This window comes from Nomascus leucogenys, chromosome 4 (assembly GCF_006542625.1).
Source record: "Nomascus leucogenys isolate Asia chromosome 4, Asia_NLE_v1, whole genome shotgun sequence".
Classification (NCBI taxonomy): domain Eukaryota; kingdom Metazoa; phylum Chordata; class Mammalia; order Primates; family Hylobatidae; genus Nomascus; species Nomascus leucogenys.
This window is the reverse complement of record NC_044384.1, coordinates 122,168,913-122,183,515: the sequence shown is the minus strand read 5'-3', so window position 1 is coordinate 122,183,515 and position 14,603 is coordinate 122,168,913. Positions and strand designations below refer to the sequence as shown.

The following is a 14,603-nucleotide window of genomic DNA, read 5'->3' as shown; positions in this document are numbered from 1 at the left end:
GTCAGCTTGAGTTACACAGGGGCTTGGGGCCTCTAAGCTAATGTATGGTGACCTGGAGAGGCTAAACTAAGGCAGAATCTAGATTTTTCCACTAGTTACAAGACTTTGAAAATAATTACTGAGTCATTGGTAAAATACAACATTTAGAGCTACCATTTAATATTTCAGAACACACATCGCAGCAGTCTTACTCTTCCTATTTCCTGGCATAAGCATAGAATATAATCTGTCAGCCTATATGTAACAGAGCACTCTTGGCATAATGTTTATCTGCTTCATGATAGGAAAGAAAATGAAATGGTGGCTGAACAGGCATACTGTGTTTTTATGGGGACAGTCTACCAGTGTGACTATCAGCATAGTGATGTCCCAAGTTGTCACAGTTTAGGTTACTCTAAAATCAATGTCTGAGGAAAAGACTTGGGTACAGATAGTTGACTTGGGTACAGATAATTGACTTGGGATGTGATGTCCTGAAGTAGGAGAGAGTGAGTAGGGATGGTGGAAGGAGGACAATTCAATATAATGGTGTGTTATCAAAGTCACTGCTAAAAGATTTTCAGCAAAATCCAAACCAAAACAAAAACCTAGAGTTGGTCAGTAGGGTCCAGTGTCACTGAAACTTCCAGAGAAGGTGCAAAGGACTCCCAGAGTTGTCTGCCTACAGGCTGGGAAACAGGAACATTTACCCACCAGCTCCTTTCCCATGCTCTTTGGTGCTGCATTGGTGCAATTGCTCTCTTGTTTCAGGCTACACTCCACCCAGGTATCCAGCATCTCTGAAAACCAACTCTGGGAGAAGGTCCTGGAGCAGAAATAGAACACTATGTGGCATTTGCTTGAGACGGGGTACTTTACGCAAGGAGAGTCTATGCTTTCATGGAACTGTTCCCTAGAGCTAAGGTGGCCAAGGGGATGTGACATGAGCTACTAAAGATCCTGGTGATTTACATTCCTTAGAAATAGCATTTTGGGAGTCAGAGCTTGGACAAATTGGATTTGGCCTATGTAGTCTGTATTTTGATTCATTTATTTAGTACCTATTAAGTTCTAGGTGCTGGGGAAACAGAAATGGATAGGATCTCTTTTAAGATTCTGCTTTAGTACAGCAAATAATCTCCTTTAAATTAAATATGTGACCTACTGTACTGAGGTATGCATAGGATGCCTAGTGAGGTTTCATGGAGAAAACAATTTTATCCCAGACTGATGAAGACTCTCAGCAGGTAAGAGTTGGGACACACACACACACACACACATACATATGCATATATATGTGTGTGTGTGTACAACTGGGTAATATGTATACATGACAGAGTAATGGTTGCCTGCATCATGTGAATTATTTATCCTTATTATCCAAATTCAAACTTCGAGGCACTTTAAGATTTATGGAGTACAAAAGATCACACTATAGAATGGCTTCAGTGAAAGTGTATTTTTCTCCCAGTTCGTATTTATGCTTTGGATACTTTTATATTTCTGGTTTTCTGGTACCTATATTTATTGCAAAAATAAAAAGCATTCATGAATCTTATTCCTAGGGCACAATTTGTATTCTGCAGAAGAAAACCTTTGCACCTGCCGCTAAAATGCATCCACTTCTGGGGTGGAATGCACCAGCTGTTCCCAGTCTCCAACGGCACGCCAGGCAGTTCAGCACCAAGAATGAGGCATCATATCCCAGGCAGATGAAACTGGTGAGGAAATTTCAAGTCGACAGAATGCAATTACCCAAACTGAAATTAGGCCAGGGGCATATCAGGAGGCCCTTCCCATCTGTTGGGGAAAAGGATCACCAGATATTTACTGAGGGCAAGTGGTCAGAATCTTAGCTTTAGGAATCATTTCAAAGGCAGAAATTTTAAAATATACCAAAGGAAAACTGCACCTGGTATAAAAATCATATCCCTTCTCTGGAAAATAAATAATATTAGGGCCTTGAGAAGCTCAGCCCTTTCCTGCTCTGGGAGAAAAGAAATGTTTATGGATGGGGTGGTTAAATATTTCCACATCAGCTACTCTTAGCAAGGACATGCTATAATGGACAATTGGTTATACTGGAACTGACAAAAAGAGATTTCCCAAACCAAACATATTGAATCCAATACATTTATCCCTGGTTATAATGGATAGAGCCTTCCATTATGAGCTTATGAAACAACACCATTCGATTTTTCTAGGGGCCTTGACATAAGCATTGTTTCTTTACCAGAAAAATAAGCTAATTTTTAGAGTTTGCAGCAAAAATAAATAAGCTGTTGTTGTATTGGCCTTGACTAGTTCCTGTGTGACAATTATACATCAGAACCATAGACTCCACAGGTTCATTTGGTACAGGTACAGGGGTCTTCTGCCTGTAATCCCTGTCCTTGGTAACATTTGTAGCTTTCTTCCGGGAGGATAACTGGTGAGGGAATAGATGCGTTTATCTTAGTCTTTGTACCATTGTAAACCCAAGCATTGGCATAAGGTCCACACAGCCCTTTAGAAATAAATGAATACAGCATTTCACACCAGATCATGGTTTGGGGGGAATCCATGTCTGTCATATCGAGCAAATAAACTAACTTTCTTTTATCGATTCCTCTCAAGAATTTGCCTTTTTTGGGGACAAAGAACCCAACATTTCCAGCCTGAGGGAGGAATAATAGAGGCACCTCTGGGCCAGACATCTTCTTTTCCAGCTGCTGCCTTTTGAAGATGTGGTGGCCTCGGGTTCCCATATGCCACACCCCAAAGTTGGTGCCAGGGAGTCTTCTCTGTACCGTCCCTGCAAGTGGCTATTTGATAGCACACTGCTAATCCTGAAAAACTCTCACATCTCTTTCCTATTGGATGTAAAGAGGAAGGAAAAGAGTGAGCTGGGTAATAAATCTTATTCAGTTTTAAAAGAAAAAACAATTTTTTTGTTGTTAGGGTGGTTCACTTTGCACTCTCTTTACTGCCTAAGAGGCTGCATGCATGTTGGGGAATATGAGGGAATGGCCCCAGCTGGAAGGGGTGAGATAAGTTTAACTGTCGAATTTAATGCAGCTGCCCACTATGAGAGGGAAGAAGCCAGAGGAAGGCTATCTACAGGCTGAGTCTCTCACTGTCTCTTTCCCCCAATAATGTCACCCTTTACTCATCACTATGGCAGTTAAGATCAAGAGTCGAGGCCAGATGTGGTGGCTTATGCCTGTAATCTAGTGCTTTGGGAGGCTGAGGTGGGAGGATCGCTTGAGGCCAGGAGTTTGAGGCCAGCCTGAGCAACACAGTGAGCCCTCATCTCTACAACAGGTAAAAAAAATTAAAACAAAAACAAACAAACAAAAAAACAGGAGTCCCATAGTCTTAGGGGCCTCACACTCACACTGGTTTCTTCACCACACAGTGCCAAACATTCCCAGAAAACCTCCTAAAATGAGCTCAGTACAACCCATCCTGGCCATAAGTGGATACTGTTCTAAACTCTTAAGAGGTACAAGCATTTCATCATACTTGCTAAATGCTAACCTGAGCTTTGCCACATTTTTACTAATTGGACAGAACACATTTCTTAACATTTCTGTTTTTGATTCTTGTTAATTGGTGAGTACCAAAGTACATCTCTCACAGAGGAAAACAGAGAACATATTAGTTAAGGTTGTTCCAGAACTCGCAAATGTTAAAACTTGGCATTATTTAGAGGTTTAGCTTGTACTAATTACCTCTTAGCATTACTAGCCCTATATAACAAGCTACCTTCTGCATATTTTATGTGAAAGCTGATTTTCTGAAAGAGTGAGAGTTGTAGGAGCAGGGAATGAAATAGGTGCTAAGTTTTATTTCCTGCTAAATAATTCTCCTCAAGGTGGGTAAACTTTTAGTAGTTAAATTGCTAAAAACAAAGATTCTACACCACAAGAACAAATCTCCAGTGACAATTATTTGTCTGTGTTCTTAGCATTTGTGAGTCTCAGTAACTAGTCAGTACATTTATGTTCCTCCCATTACCTTCGGTCATAAATTTCCTTAAAGAAAAATGAATAATTATGTTTCCTGACTGCACAATGAACATAAACATCCAGAATACTGAAGCCCTGGTGGGACGGATGGAGCATCTGGACTACCAGGAGTTTAACTGTTTTTGAGGCACTGGCAAAAGTGTCAGGCGGGCTGTATGGCCACGATTTAGTGCTGTTCACAGGGATGTCATCTCTAGAAGCCAAAACATAATTTGTGGTGTTTCTTTTTGGTGTCGGGACCTCCCAGTGTAAAGCTGCTGGGAGGGGCTAGGAGTCTGGCAAACCCTCTGGCTCAGGTGCGACAACCTCACGTTGCTGATATGAGCCTCGCCAGCCACCCCCTGGGGCCAGTGAGTGTATCTCTGTAGGCAGAGAGACGCAGGCCGATCTAAGTTTAATAGCAAGTGTATTGTAGCCGTCCAGGAATCTTGGAGTCAGAAGGTGACCTTCAATGACTAAGTACAACCTGCATTTTACACACAAGGCAACTGAGGCTCCAGCTGGGGGATTAATATTGCCAGGGACAGTCACAGCCAAGAAACCCTGCATGTCCTGATTTTGGGTTTGATACTCTTGAATTTCTTCCTCAGGGTCAGGAAGGTATGGTGCAGATTAGAGAGTAAGGACTAGACAAAGAAAACAGTTAAGAAAACAAGTAAAGTAAATGTGAGGGAATTAAATTTTTCCTTTGTAGTTCATGTGGGTTTACTCTTTGTACTGTGATCAGAAAACACAAGACCTACTATTTTATAGCACAATAAGGTGACTATAGTTAATAATAACTTAACTGTATATTTTAGAATAATTTTTAAAATGTAATTGGATATCTCATGTACCCCATACATATATACACCCATGTACCCACAAAAATAAAAAAAAAATTAGATTTTTGTTTAAAATAAGAAAACACATCAATGCAACTTTTTTACCACTAGAAGTGTAAAAATGAAAATGAAGGAAAATAAGAAAATTTTCAGCACTTTTCTATCAGTGGTGAAAGACTAGTGTTTTTAATCCCTAATTGACCCCAGCTGATATTTTTGTAAAAATAGAATGAAAATTACTAGAAAATGAAAAAGCATAAAGCAGACTTCCAAAATCCAAGTCCAACTTTTATCACTTATATACAAGAGACAAACAATTCTTTAGACAAATGACCATAAAGTTGCTAGACATGAATTCTTTATCCCTATACTCACTGGTCAGGGATGTGTAAGTTTGCCAGTCAGCACTTGTCTGCAGACCACACTTTGGGCAGCATTGCCCTTCATCTCCTTTTCTGTTCTGTTTTGCATATTTTTCTGGTCTCTCTAAATTGTACTTTTCTGATATCAGGGATGGGGATCTGGACATCTGTCATTCTAGATGGTACTTTATTGTGTTGAATAACAATTTAAGAAAACAATTTAAATTTTTCCTCATGCCAAAAGGAAAGATATCAGCTTAAAACTATAACAAAAACAGAGCTCCTGGAATACTGCATCACTTTATATCAGACACACCACTGGTGGTTTAAGTCCCTCTTAGAGGGCAGTTAATGTGGGGACACTTTTGGTTTACACAGTTTAAGTGTAGAAAGGATAGAAAATATTAACCATTGTCAATTGTCATTCCATTCAAAGACTCCGTCACATCTTCTGTGTCCTCTGAAAGGCCTGTAAACTGTCTCAGTACATCACTTGGGAGTAGGGTGGCCAGATTTAGGCTATAAAAATACAAAATACCCAGCTAAATTTGAATCTCAGACAAGCAATGAATAATTTTTATAAGTACAGTTCAAATTTTTTGAGGCATACAATATGTAACATTTTAGACATACTTATATTTTAAAACTGATTATTTTCTGAAATTCAAATTTAACCAGCTGTCCTGTATTTTATGTGGCAATTCTAATTACTAGCCTTTTGGCATGGACTTCTGCCACTCTAGATTTTTCTGGGGAGAAGAACCGGCCCTGCCAAATCAAATCTAGCCGTATCAACCATATTTGCTTAGCTATTGGCAGCTGGAAGCTAGAAGTCAATAAAAGTGAAGATATTTCTTTCAGAAAAAAAATGTGTTTCCCATGCAGCAAAGAAGTTACATATTTTTCCCTAGCTTAAGGCTTTCAGTTTCATGTTTTCTAATGCACTACTCCGCTGATGGTACTAATCATGGTAGAAGGCATGCTTTTGAGAAGGACCACTTGGAATCTACCTCCTCCATCAGGACAAAATTCACTCAATGGGCTGCAAGTAGTGGAATTTGTGGTATCAAAACATACAGAAGGCATAGTGAGAGACTGAAAAAAAAAAAACCCACTATTCTTATAACATTATAAATAAACTGCCAAGAGATGTATTAATATTTGAAAAAATATAAATTTAGTGAGAAGTACATGGCAAAAGTCCTATATTAGGCTGTTCTCGTATTGCTATAAGGAAATACCAGAGACTGGGTAATTTATAAAGAAAATATGTTTAATTGGTTCATGATTCTGCAGGCTGTACAGGAAACATAGGTCTGGCTCAGCTTCTGGAGAGACTTCAGGGAGCTTACAGTCATAGTGGATGGCAAAGAAGGAGTAGGCACATCACATGGCAAAAGCAGAATCAAAAGTATGGGGTGAGAGATGCCACACACTTTTAAACAACCAGATCTTGTGAGAACTCACCATCACGAAGACAGTACCGAGCCATGAGGGATCAGCCCTGATGATTCAAACACCTACCACCATGCCCCACTGGGGATTACAGTTCAACATGAGATTTGTGCAGGGACAAATATCCAAACTATATCAGTGCAAAGGTAGAATTAGAATGTTAAAAGTGAAAATATTGCATATTTATGCAGGTTTAAACCTTTCAAAGACTTATCCTTTGCCATTCATTGGTAGCTCTTATTATTTCATTAAGTGATATTTGTCTTTATGTCTTAAGAATTTTGACATCATTTTGATGGAGAACTAATGCTCCCAGATTTTAAAGAAAGACAAACTTTTCTTAAATTGATGTTTGGTTCAGATAGAGAGGAAATGACAAAAGTACACATGTGATTTATTTTTCTATTGTCACCTCGGCTTTTAAAAATGTCCTCTCAGATAGTAATAAAAATCTATACTTTGGAATACACTTACCCTAAAATTTCTTTTAAAATAATGTTCACTTTAAATAGTGAAATAACATGTTCATTTTAAGATAAATTGGAAAATGCCAAAATTTATCAAAAAGAAAAGTAAAATCACAAAATAACTAACCACAGAGGAAAAATTTCACGGTGGTTATTTTGGTATTGTTCTTCCATTCTCTTTGTATTTCATAGTTGAAAACCTGCATATATAATATCATATTCTGATTTTTTTCCGTTAGTTATTCAACCTAAACATTTTCCATATTGATAAATTTTTTCTCAGTATCATTTTAATGGTTGAATCATAATCTATTCATTGGTGATTTATTTAACCAACCTGCTAGTCCTGGACATCAGGTTACTCCAATTACTTACACTTAAAATGTTAATCTGATTATCTATTTTAGATTCTTAGAACTGAAATGACTGGAAAATGATCTTTAAGACTCTATGTTTTGTTTAAATTATATTAGAAGCATTATAGACATTTATTAGGAATGTATTAGAGTGCCCATCTCACTGACTTTTATAGCTGCCTTATTTATCTTTCATTATATTAGGATTTTCCAAAGAAGTAGAACCATATTTCATATATATATATATACACGCACACACATATATGAGAGATTTCAAGGAATTGTTCACACAATTATTGTGGGAGCTGGAGGGTCCCCACAATAACCTTCAGGGTGAACCAGCAGGCTGGAGACCTGGAGAAGAGTTGGTAAAAAGTCTTGAGTTCAAAGGCAGCCTGGGAGCAGAATTTCTTCCTTCTCCAAAGATCTTGGGTCTTTATTCTTAAGGCCTTCAACTGACTGATAAGGCCCACCTACATGACGAAGGGTAATCTGCTTTACTCAAAGTGCCCTAATTTAAATGTTAACCACATTTAAAAAATACCGCACAGCAACACTTAGACTAGTGTATGACCACACAACTGGCACCATAGCCATGCCAGGTTGACAGGTGGAATTAACCATCACATTTGTCATCCAAAGACATTTTTTGCTATGTGATAAAAAGACATGCTCTTTCTTTCCAGTTTTTTGTCTGTCTCCATGCAGACACAATTGACTTATTTAGAACTTTTACGTATACTGTTTTTCCATTTTAAACACAAAGGTTATCTCATCCAATTTTCAAATAAAGCATTTAAGATTGCCATCAGATGATGCTGAGGACTAAGCCTGTGGGCCCTACACAGACATGAGTCAGGAATGTTCCTCTACCATGTTGTAACTGGGCAAACTTGGATAGGGTAGTTACATCCTCTTCCTCTCAATTTTCTCTGTTGTAGAGTGTGAAAAATCGTACCTACTCCCCAAGTACTTGTGAATATTTATTGAGGAAACATTTATATTACTAGTAGTATATACTGTGTAGTAGGCCATCTATTAATATATTTTTTTCTTTTTTGTTTCAATCAGTTCAGGCTGCTGTAACAAATTACCACAGAGTGAGTGGCTTAAGCAAAAAACATTTATTTCTAACAGTTCTGGAGGCTGAGCACTCCAACATCATGGTGGCAGCAGACCTGGTGTCTGATGAGGGCTTGCTTCTGGGTTTGCAGAGGGCAGGTCTTCTCATTGTATCCTCACATGGCAGAGAGGAAAGAGAGATCACCTCTTCAATATCTCCTCTTATAAAGACACTAATCCCATCCGTGAAGCCTCTGCTCTACTGACCAAATTATCTCCCAAGGGTCCCACCTGCTAATACCATCACACTGGGGGTTAGTATTTCAACACATGAGTTTGGGGAGGATACAAGCATTCAGTTCATAACACTCTAACTTGTTTCTTTTTTAGTTCATCAACTCCAGTACCCATTTCCAACAGTCAGTGTACAAAAACCTTTCCCGGCCGGGCGCGGTGGCTCAGGCTTGTAATCCCAGCACTTTGGGAGGCCGAGGCGGGCAGATCACGAGGTCAGGAGATCGAGACCACGATGAAACCCCGTCTCTACTAAAAATACAAAAAAATTAGCCGGGCGTGGTGGCGGGCGCCTGTAGTCCCAGCTACTCGGAGAGGCTGAGGCAGGAGAATGGCGTGAACCCGGGAGGCGGAGCTTGCAGTGAGCCGAGATCGCGCCACTGCACTCCAGCCTGGGTGACAGAGCGAGACTCCGTCTCAAAAAAAAAAAAAAAACACTTTCCCTCTTCAGAATACCTAATACTTTAACAGTGCTCCTCCCAGAAAACCTAACATTTTTTACCTTTTGGGTATAAGCCTCATTTACCCTTTTATTTTTTCACAAAATAGTGTCCTTTAACCACTAGCACATAAATGAGATGATTTCAGAGAAACCATTTACAGTAGTTTCCTGCCCCCATAGCTTCTTCCCAGTTTTGTTTCCGTGGCTTCAGGTTTCGGTTACCAGTGGTACAGTATGACATTTTGAGAGACCGAGAGAGAGACTCATGTAACTTTTACTACAGTATATTGTTATAATTATCTTTTGTATTATTATTGTTGTTATTTTCATATTGTGCCTAGTTAATAAATAAATCTGTCACACATATGTACGCATAGGAAAAAAAACATTATGTATAGGATTCAGTACTATCCAAGATTTCAGGCATCCACTGGGAGTCTTGGAACATATCCCCCATGAATAAGAGGGAAGTACTCCATTTATTTATTTAAGAAATATTTATTAAGAGTGTATTAAATCCCAAGGACTCCTCTGTGCATTGGAATATAATGTGTTAAATAAACTCATTGCCCTGTGGAGCTTAGATATTAGTGGGAGAAATACCCAAATAAGAAAACCAAAAATGTATAACCAAATTATACGTAATGCTGTATTAAACAGGTGGCCTAGGATAATCTCTGGTAACAATCACCACATTTTACTAGTACACTGTAGCAAAGGTTTATTTCTTGATTATGAGAAGTCCACGGTGGCTAGTCCAGGCAGCTATCCAAATTTGCTGCCCTCAGCTTTCCAAGATGCTCCCTTCTTGTGGCTCCTTCATGTCAGCACGTGTTTCCACTAGAGAAGAATGAAACAGCAGCAGCTAAAAGCTTTTACATGTGTCACTGCTGCTTCATGTTTTATTGGCCTTGGCAAGTCACATGGCCAGGCCTACTTTCAGTAGAGTGAGAAAGTGTGAATCTTGGTAATCCCAGTGGTAACAAAGAACTGGATGTCCCTACCACAAGTATTAAATGGTATGAAAAATGGAGATAGAAAGAGAGGATACAGGATGTGTAGTTTTTGCAAAGACAATAGAAGAAAAATAGACATAAGCTTTCATGTGTATTTTTGCTTTCTAACAAAGTAAGTATTTCAGAAAAAAAATTAAGTCGATTTAAAGAAAACTATTTAATAACTGTTGTTACAAATTGGTTCTCAGATATGAGAAAAAACATAAAGATTATACATGAACGGCTGGTGTTTAGAAATACAGAGTTGTTAAATCCATTTGAGGACAGGGACAATATTTATATTGGTACCCTCAATTATTTAGGCACACAGTAAGTATTCAATAAAACTCTGTTGAAGTTAATAATTCTCATTGTTTTTAATTCTTCTTGCTTTTCTACCCGATTAAATGTCTCAAACTAAATTATGGTATAATTTTTTCCTGAGGTTTGATAGTGTCTTTCAAGGCCAATTTTAATCATCTTTACATTAATATTTTTATATTCAACTATTGTTTAAATTTGGACCACACACACTTGAATCACTAGTTGTCTCTCCTAATTTGTCTTGGGTGTTTTCCTAAACCATTGGTAAGTATTCTGCAGAGAAGAAAAAAGTTGTAACAGTACCTTAATGTTGGAATTTGAAATCTACCATTTTATATATTTTTTTAAACAACGTTTATGTTTAACATTTCCTTTGACAAGTGCTGCGTTGGAGAGGGATTTAATACATTTAAATAAAGTGGGCATAAAATGCAAAGATTTAAAAAAATTCTTTCAAGATCATGCATGTCCTTCTTAAAGATAGAAGGGTATATATATGTAGTTTTTAGGGTAGTAGAATTACGGTTTGTCTTTAGACTTCTGTTCTTTTCTCTTGCTTTTCACTACATCTTTTTTTTTTTTTTTAGATGGAGTTTCCCTCCTGTCACCCAAGCTGGAGTGCAATGGTGCAATCTTGGCTGTCTACAACCTCCACCTCTCAGGTTCAAGTGATTCTCCTGCCTCAACCTCCCAAGTAGCTGGAATTACAGGCATGCGCCACCACGCCAGGCTAATTTTTGTATTTTTAGTAGAGACGGGGTTTCACCATGTTGGTCAGGCTGGTCTCAAACTTCCAACCTCAGGTGATCCACCCGCCTTGGCCTCCCAAAGTGCTAGGATTACAGGTGTGAGCCACTGCACCCGGCCTTGCCTAAATCTTTATAATTTAAAACACAAATCATCCAAAGAAAGGACTCAGTTATTCTCTTAGTGGATAGGTCAAGAGCAAACTAGAAGAGTGTTCTCATCTCTACCCGGGTGACCTTCATTTCAGCATTTCGGTGCCATCGTTTCCCCATTTCCCAGTGGCAGGTCTGAGGCATCATCTCAGGCCCCTTAGTCAAAAGCTTGTCCTACATCAGTGCTTCATCTGGGCATGGTGGCTCAAGCCTGTAATCCCAGCACTTTGGGAGGCCGAGACAGGTGGATCACCTGAGGTTAGGAGTTTGAGAACAACCTGGCCAACATGGCAAAACCCCATCTCTACTAAAAATATAAAAATTAGCCTGGCGTGGTAGTGGGTGCCTGTAATCCCAGCTACTTGGGAGGCTGAGGCAGGAGAAACACTTGAACCCGGAAGACGGAGGTTGCAGTGAGCTGACATCACACCACTGCCCTTCAGCCTTGGCAACAGAGCAAGACTCCATCTCAAAAAATAATAAAAAATAAAAATCAATCGATCAATCAGTCAGTGCCTCTTCTGTCTAGCCTGTGAATCATGTGACCCAGTGAGAGTCTATGCCCTTTGATGCAGTTTGCTCTTCTTGGATTTGTATGAAATTTGTTGGTTAGTTGGCAAATAGGACACAGCTGTCTTCTGATTTAGAGAGTGCCTTAAACCAGTTACCTCCTACCTTAACTTGATCATTTAGATGGAAAGCGCTACTGCTCCAACAGAGCAGAAATTATATAAAAACTATTTCTGATGTGAGTATCTTGCCTCCTGAATTGCCATGGCTACTGGTGTCTCTGAGGGAAGAAGATAAAAAATAAAAACACAGGTTTTACAATTCCCACAGGTGGTAAACCTACTTTGCATTACTTAAGAAAAGCTTTAAAGGTGCAATGAGGGTTTTTAAGCTAATGACAATTTATGCCTAAAACATTACAATAATCCAACGAAATCAAACAGCATTTTAAAAAGTAACAATTTTGTGTAGAAATTGCTGATAGCATCAACACATGCTGGGAACTTTACAGATAATGAGCTATATCAGTTTTGGCTGAGGAGTTATTTGGCCTTTCATTTGTAAATAAGACAGTATTCTTTTCCCTTTAAGGAGTATCTAGACCATGTATTAATAAAAGAGTACTTATATCCTTTGTCCATGGTGGCAGAATTGGCCAAAGCAATCACGGATTTTGTTCTTACAAGATAGAACTTGGAGAAACATTAATAGGTTGTTTAAATGACAGCATTCTATAGTTGAAGATGACTAGAGGTAGAATCGGAATATTTGGATAAAGTCCTTGCTGTACTGTTAACTATCAATTATTTAGCTTTCCATATCAGTTCTTTACTAAGGTTTATATGATCTGGCCCAAGGGTACCTCCCTAACCCCATTTTATGGTCTTTCCTCACTTGCTTCATTTCAGCCTCTGTGCCGGATCTTGCACATTCCAAAGACGCAGTCCCACTGCAGGCCGTTCTGTACTTACTGTTCCCTGTGACTGGGATGCTTTTCTCCCATGTGCAGGCTGGCATTTGTTAAGCAGATCCAACATGTTACAAGGTGTTTTAAAAGCTTCATGTGTTTGTCTGGGTTGGTTTTCTAAATAACTGTATGAAGTGAATAGTGATATTTGATGGATGAAGAAACTGAGGGAGATGAATGCAGAAGAGGCAGGATTGGAACCCAGGCAGTCTGGATGGGATCCAAGGCATTAACACTAAGTATTCTCACAGTGCACAATACCCAGAGAATGGTTCACACCCTTGCTTTGACCTTAGGAAAGCATTTTCCAAGGCTGTTCCTTGGAGTGCATTTTCCTATCTTGTTTAAAGTAGAATCTCTGTGACTTTGTTTCTCTTTACTCTGTTTCATATTTCCTTACAGCACTATGTATTTCCTGACATTATACTGCGTATTTACTTGTTTATCCCTTTGTTTGTCCCCCTTTCCCCACTAAATATAAACTCGATGAAAGAAGGACTTTGTTCTGATTCATGTGCCTGTATATCCTGCACCCAGGTCAATTCTTGACCTGTAACAGGGACTGAAATGTACAGAAAGAGGGATGTAAGTCAGGTTGAAAAATTATTTATTATGTTTAACATTTTATTCTTCAGACATTTACTGAGCACGCATTTTGTGCTCAACTCTGTGCAACTTTTTGGAAATATAAAGGCAAATGAGAACGATGTGACCTCCTGCCCTCCTAGAGTTTAGAACATCATGGAAGAAACAAACAATAAACAGGCAAATACATGTAGAATAAGCCTTCTACGAGGACAAATATAAAGTGCAGCAGAGAAGGAAGGGTTTAGAGAAGGCTACTGTGAGGAGGTGATATCCATACTGAGACCTGAAGGACAGGCTGAAGGGTAAGAGAGGTGGAGATGGACTTGGGAGAGCACTCCAGGAAGAGGGAATGACAGAAGCCTCTGAGAGCATGTTCCTGTCCTGAAAGTAGCTCAGAGTGACTCAGGTATAGGATGTGAGGGGCAGAGTTGAAAGTCTGAGACTAGAGTAGAAAGCCAGGGCCAGACAGCTCATCAAGTGTCCTGAAACCTATTCCAAAGAGTCAGGACTTTATTTTTTGTGAAATGTGACGCCACTGGAGGATTTTTAAATCACTGTCATTTTTAGTATCTGATTCAGTGTACTGCCTTCAGCCAGGACAGTTGGCAGTATTTCTATGTTATAGATGGGACAACTGAGGCCCCAAATAACACATTTAAGAGATAGGTGGGGTTGATTTAACATTCTCAATCACCATGTTGTCAGGGCCTCCTAACTCTTACCCTCTCACCCTCCATCCTTCCTTACTTCTGATTGTTATTCTTGACAAAAGTAAAACATAACACTATTTACCTGCCATCCTTATTTTTATCCAAGGAACACGTATGCACTCACACAGCTTCCAGAAACCAGTTCCCTCGGTGGAAGCCAGTTGCTTTAGGGGTGGTGCGGCTTGTATGTGGATGGACACCATGTGTGCACTGAGCCCAGATTCTCTGTTCTTCTTGACTAGGAAGCTGGATTTGTACCAGGGAACCTTTTATCTAAATAGGCGACTCTGGGCTCAGGAGAACAGAGCCGACTTGACAAAGTAGAAAAGAGCTCAGTATTGGTCTGCCCACGCTTTGGG

General features: G+C 39.2%; 1 protein-coding gene across 2 annotated transcripts in view; it reads left to right on the top strand.

Moving 5' to 3' along the window:
* The window catches only part of RBMS3 (RNA binding motif single stranded interacting protein 3), an 864,792-nt gene that overhangs the window by 84,264 nt on the left and 765,925 nt on the right, over positions 1–14,603 (top strand). The window lies entirely within an intron of this gene.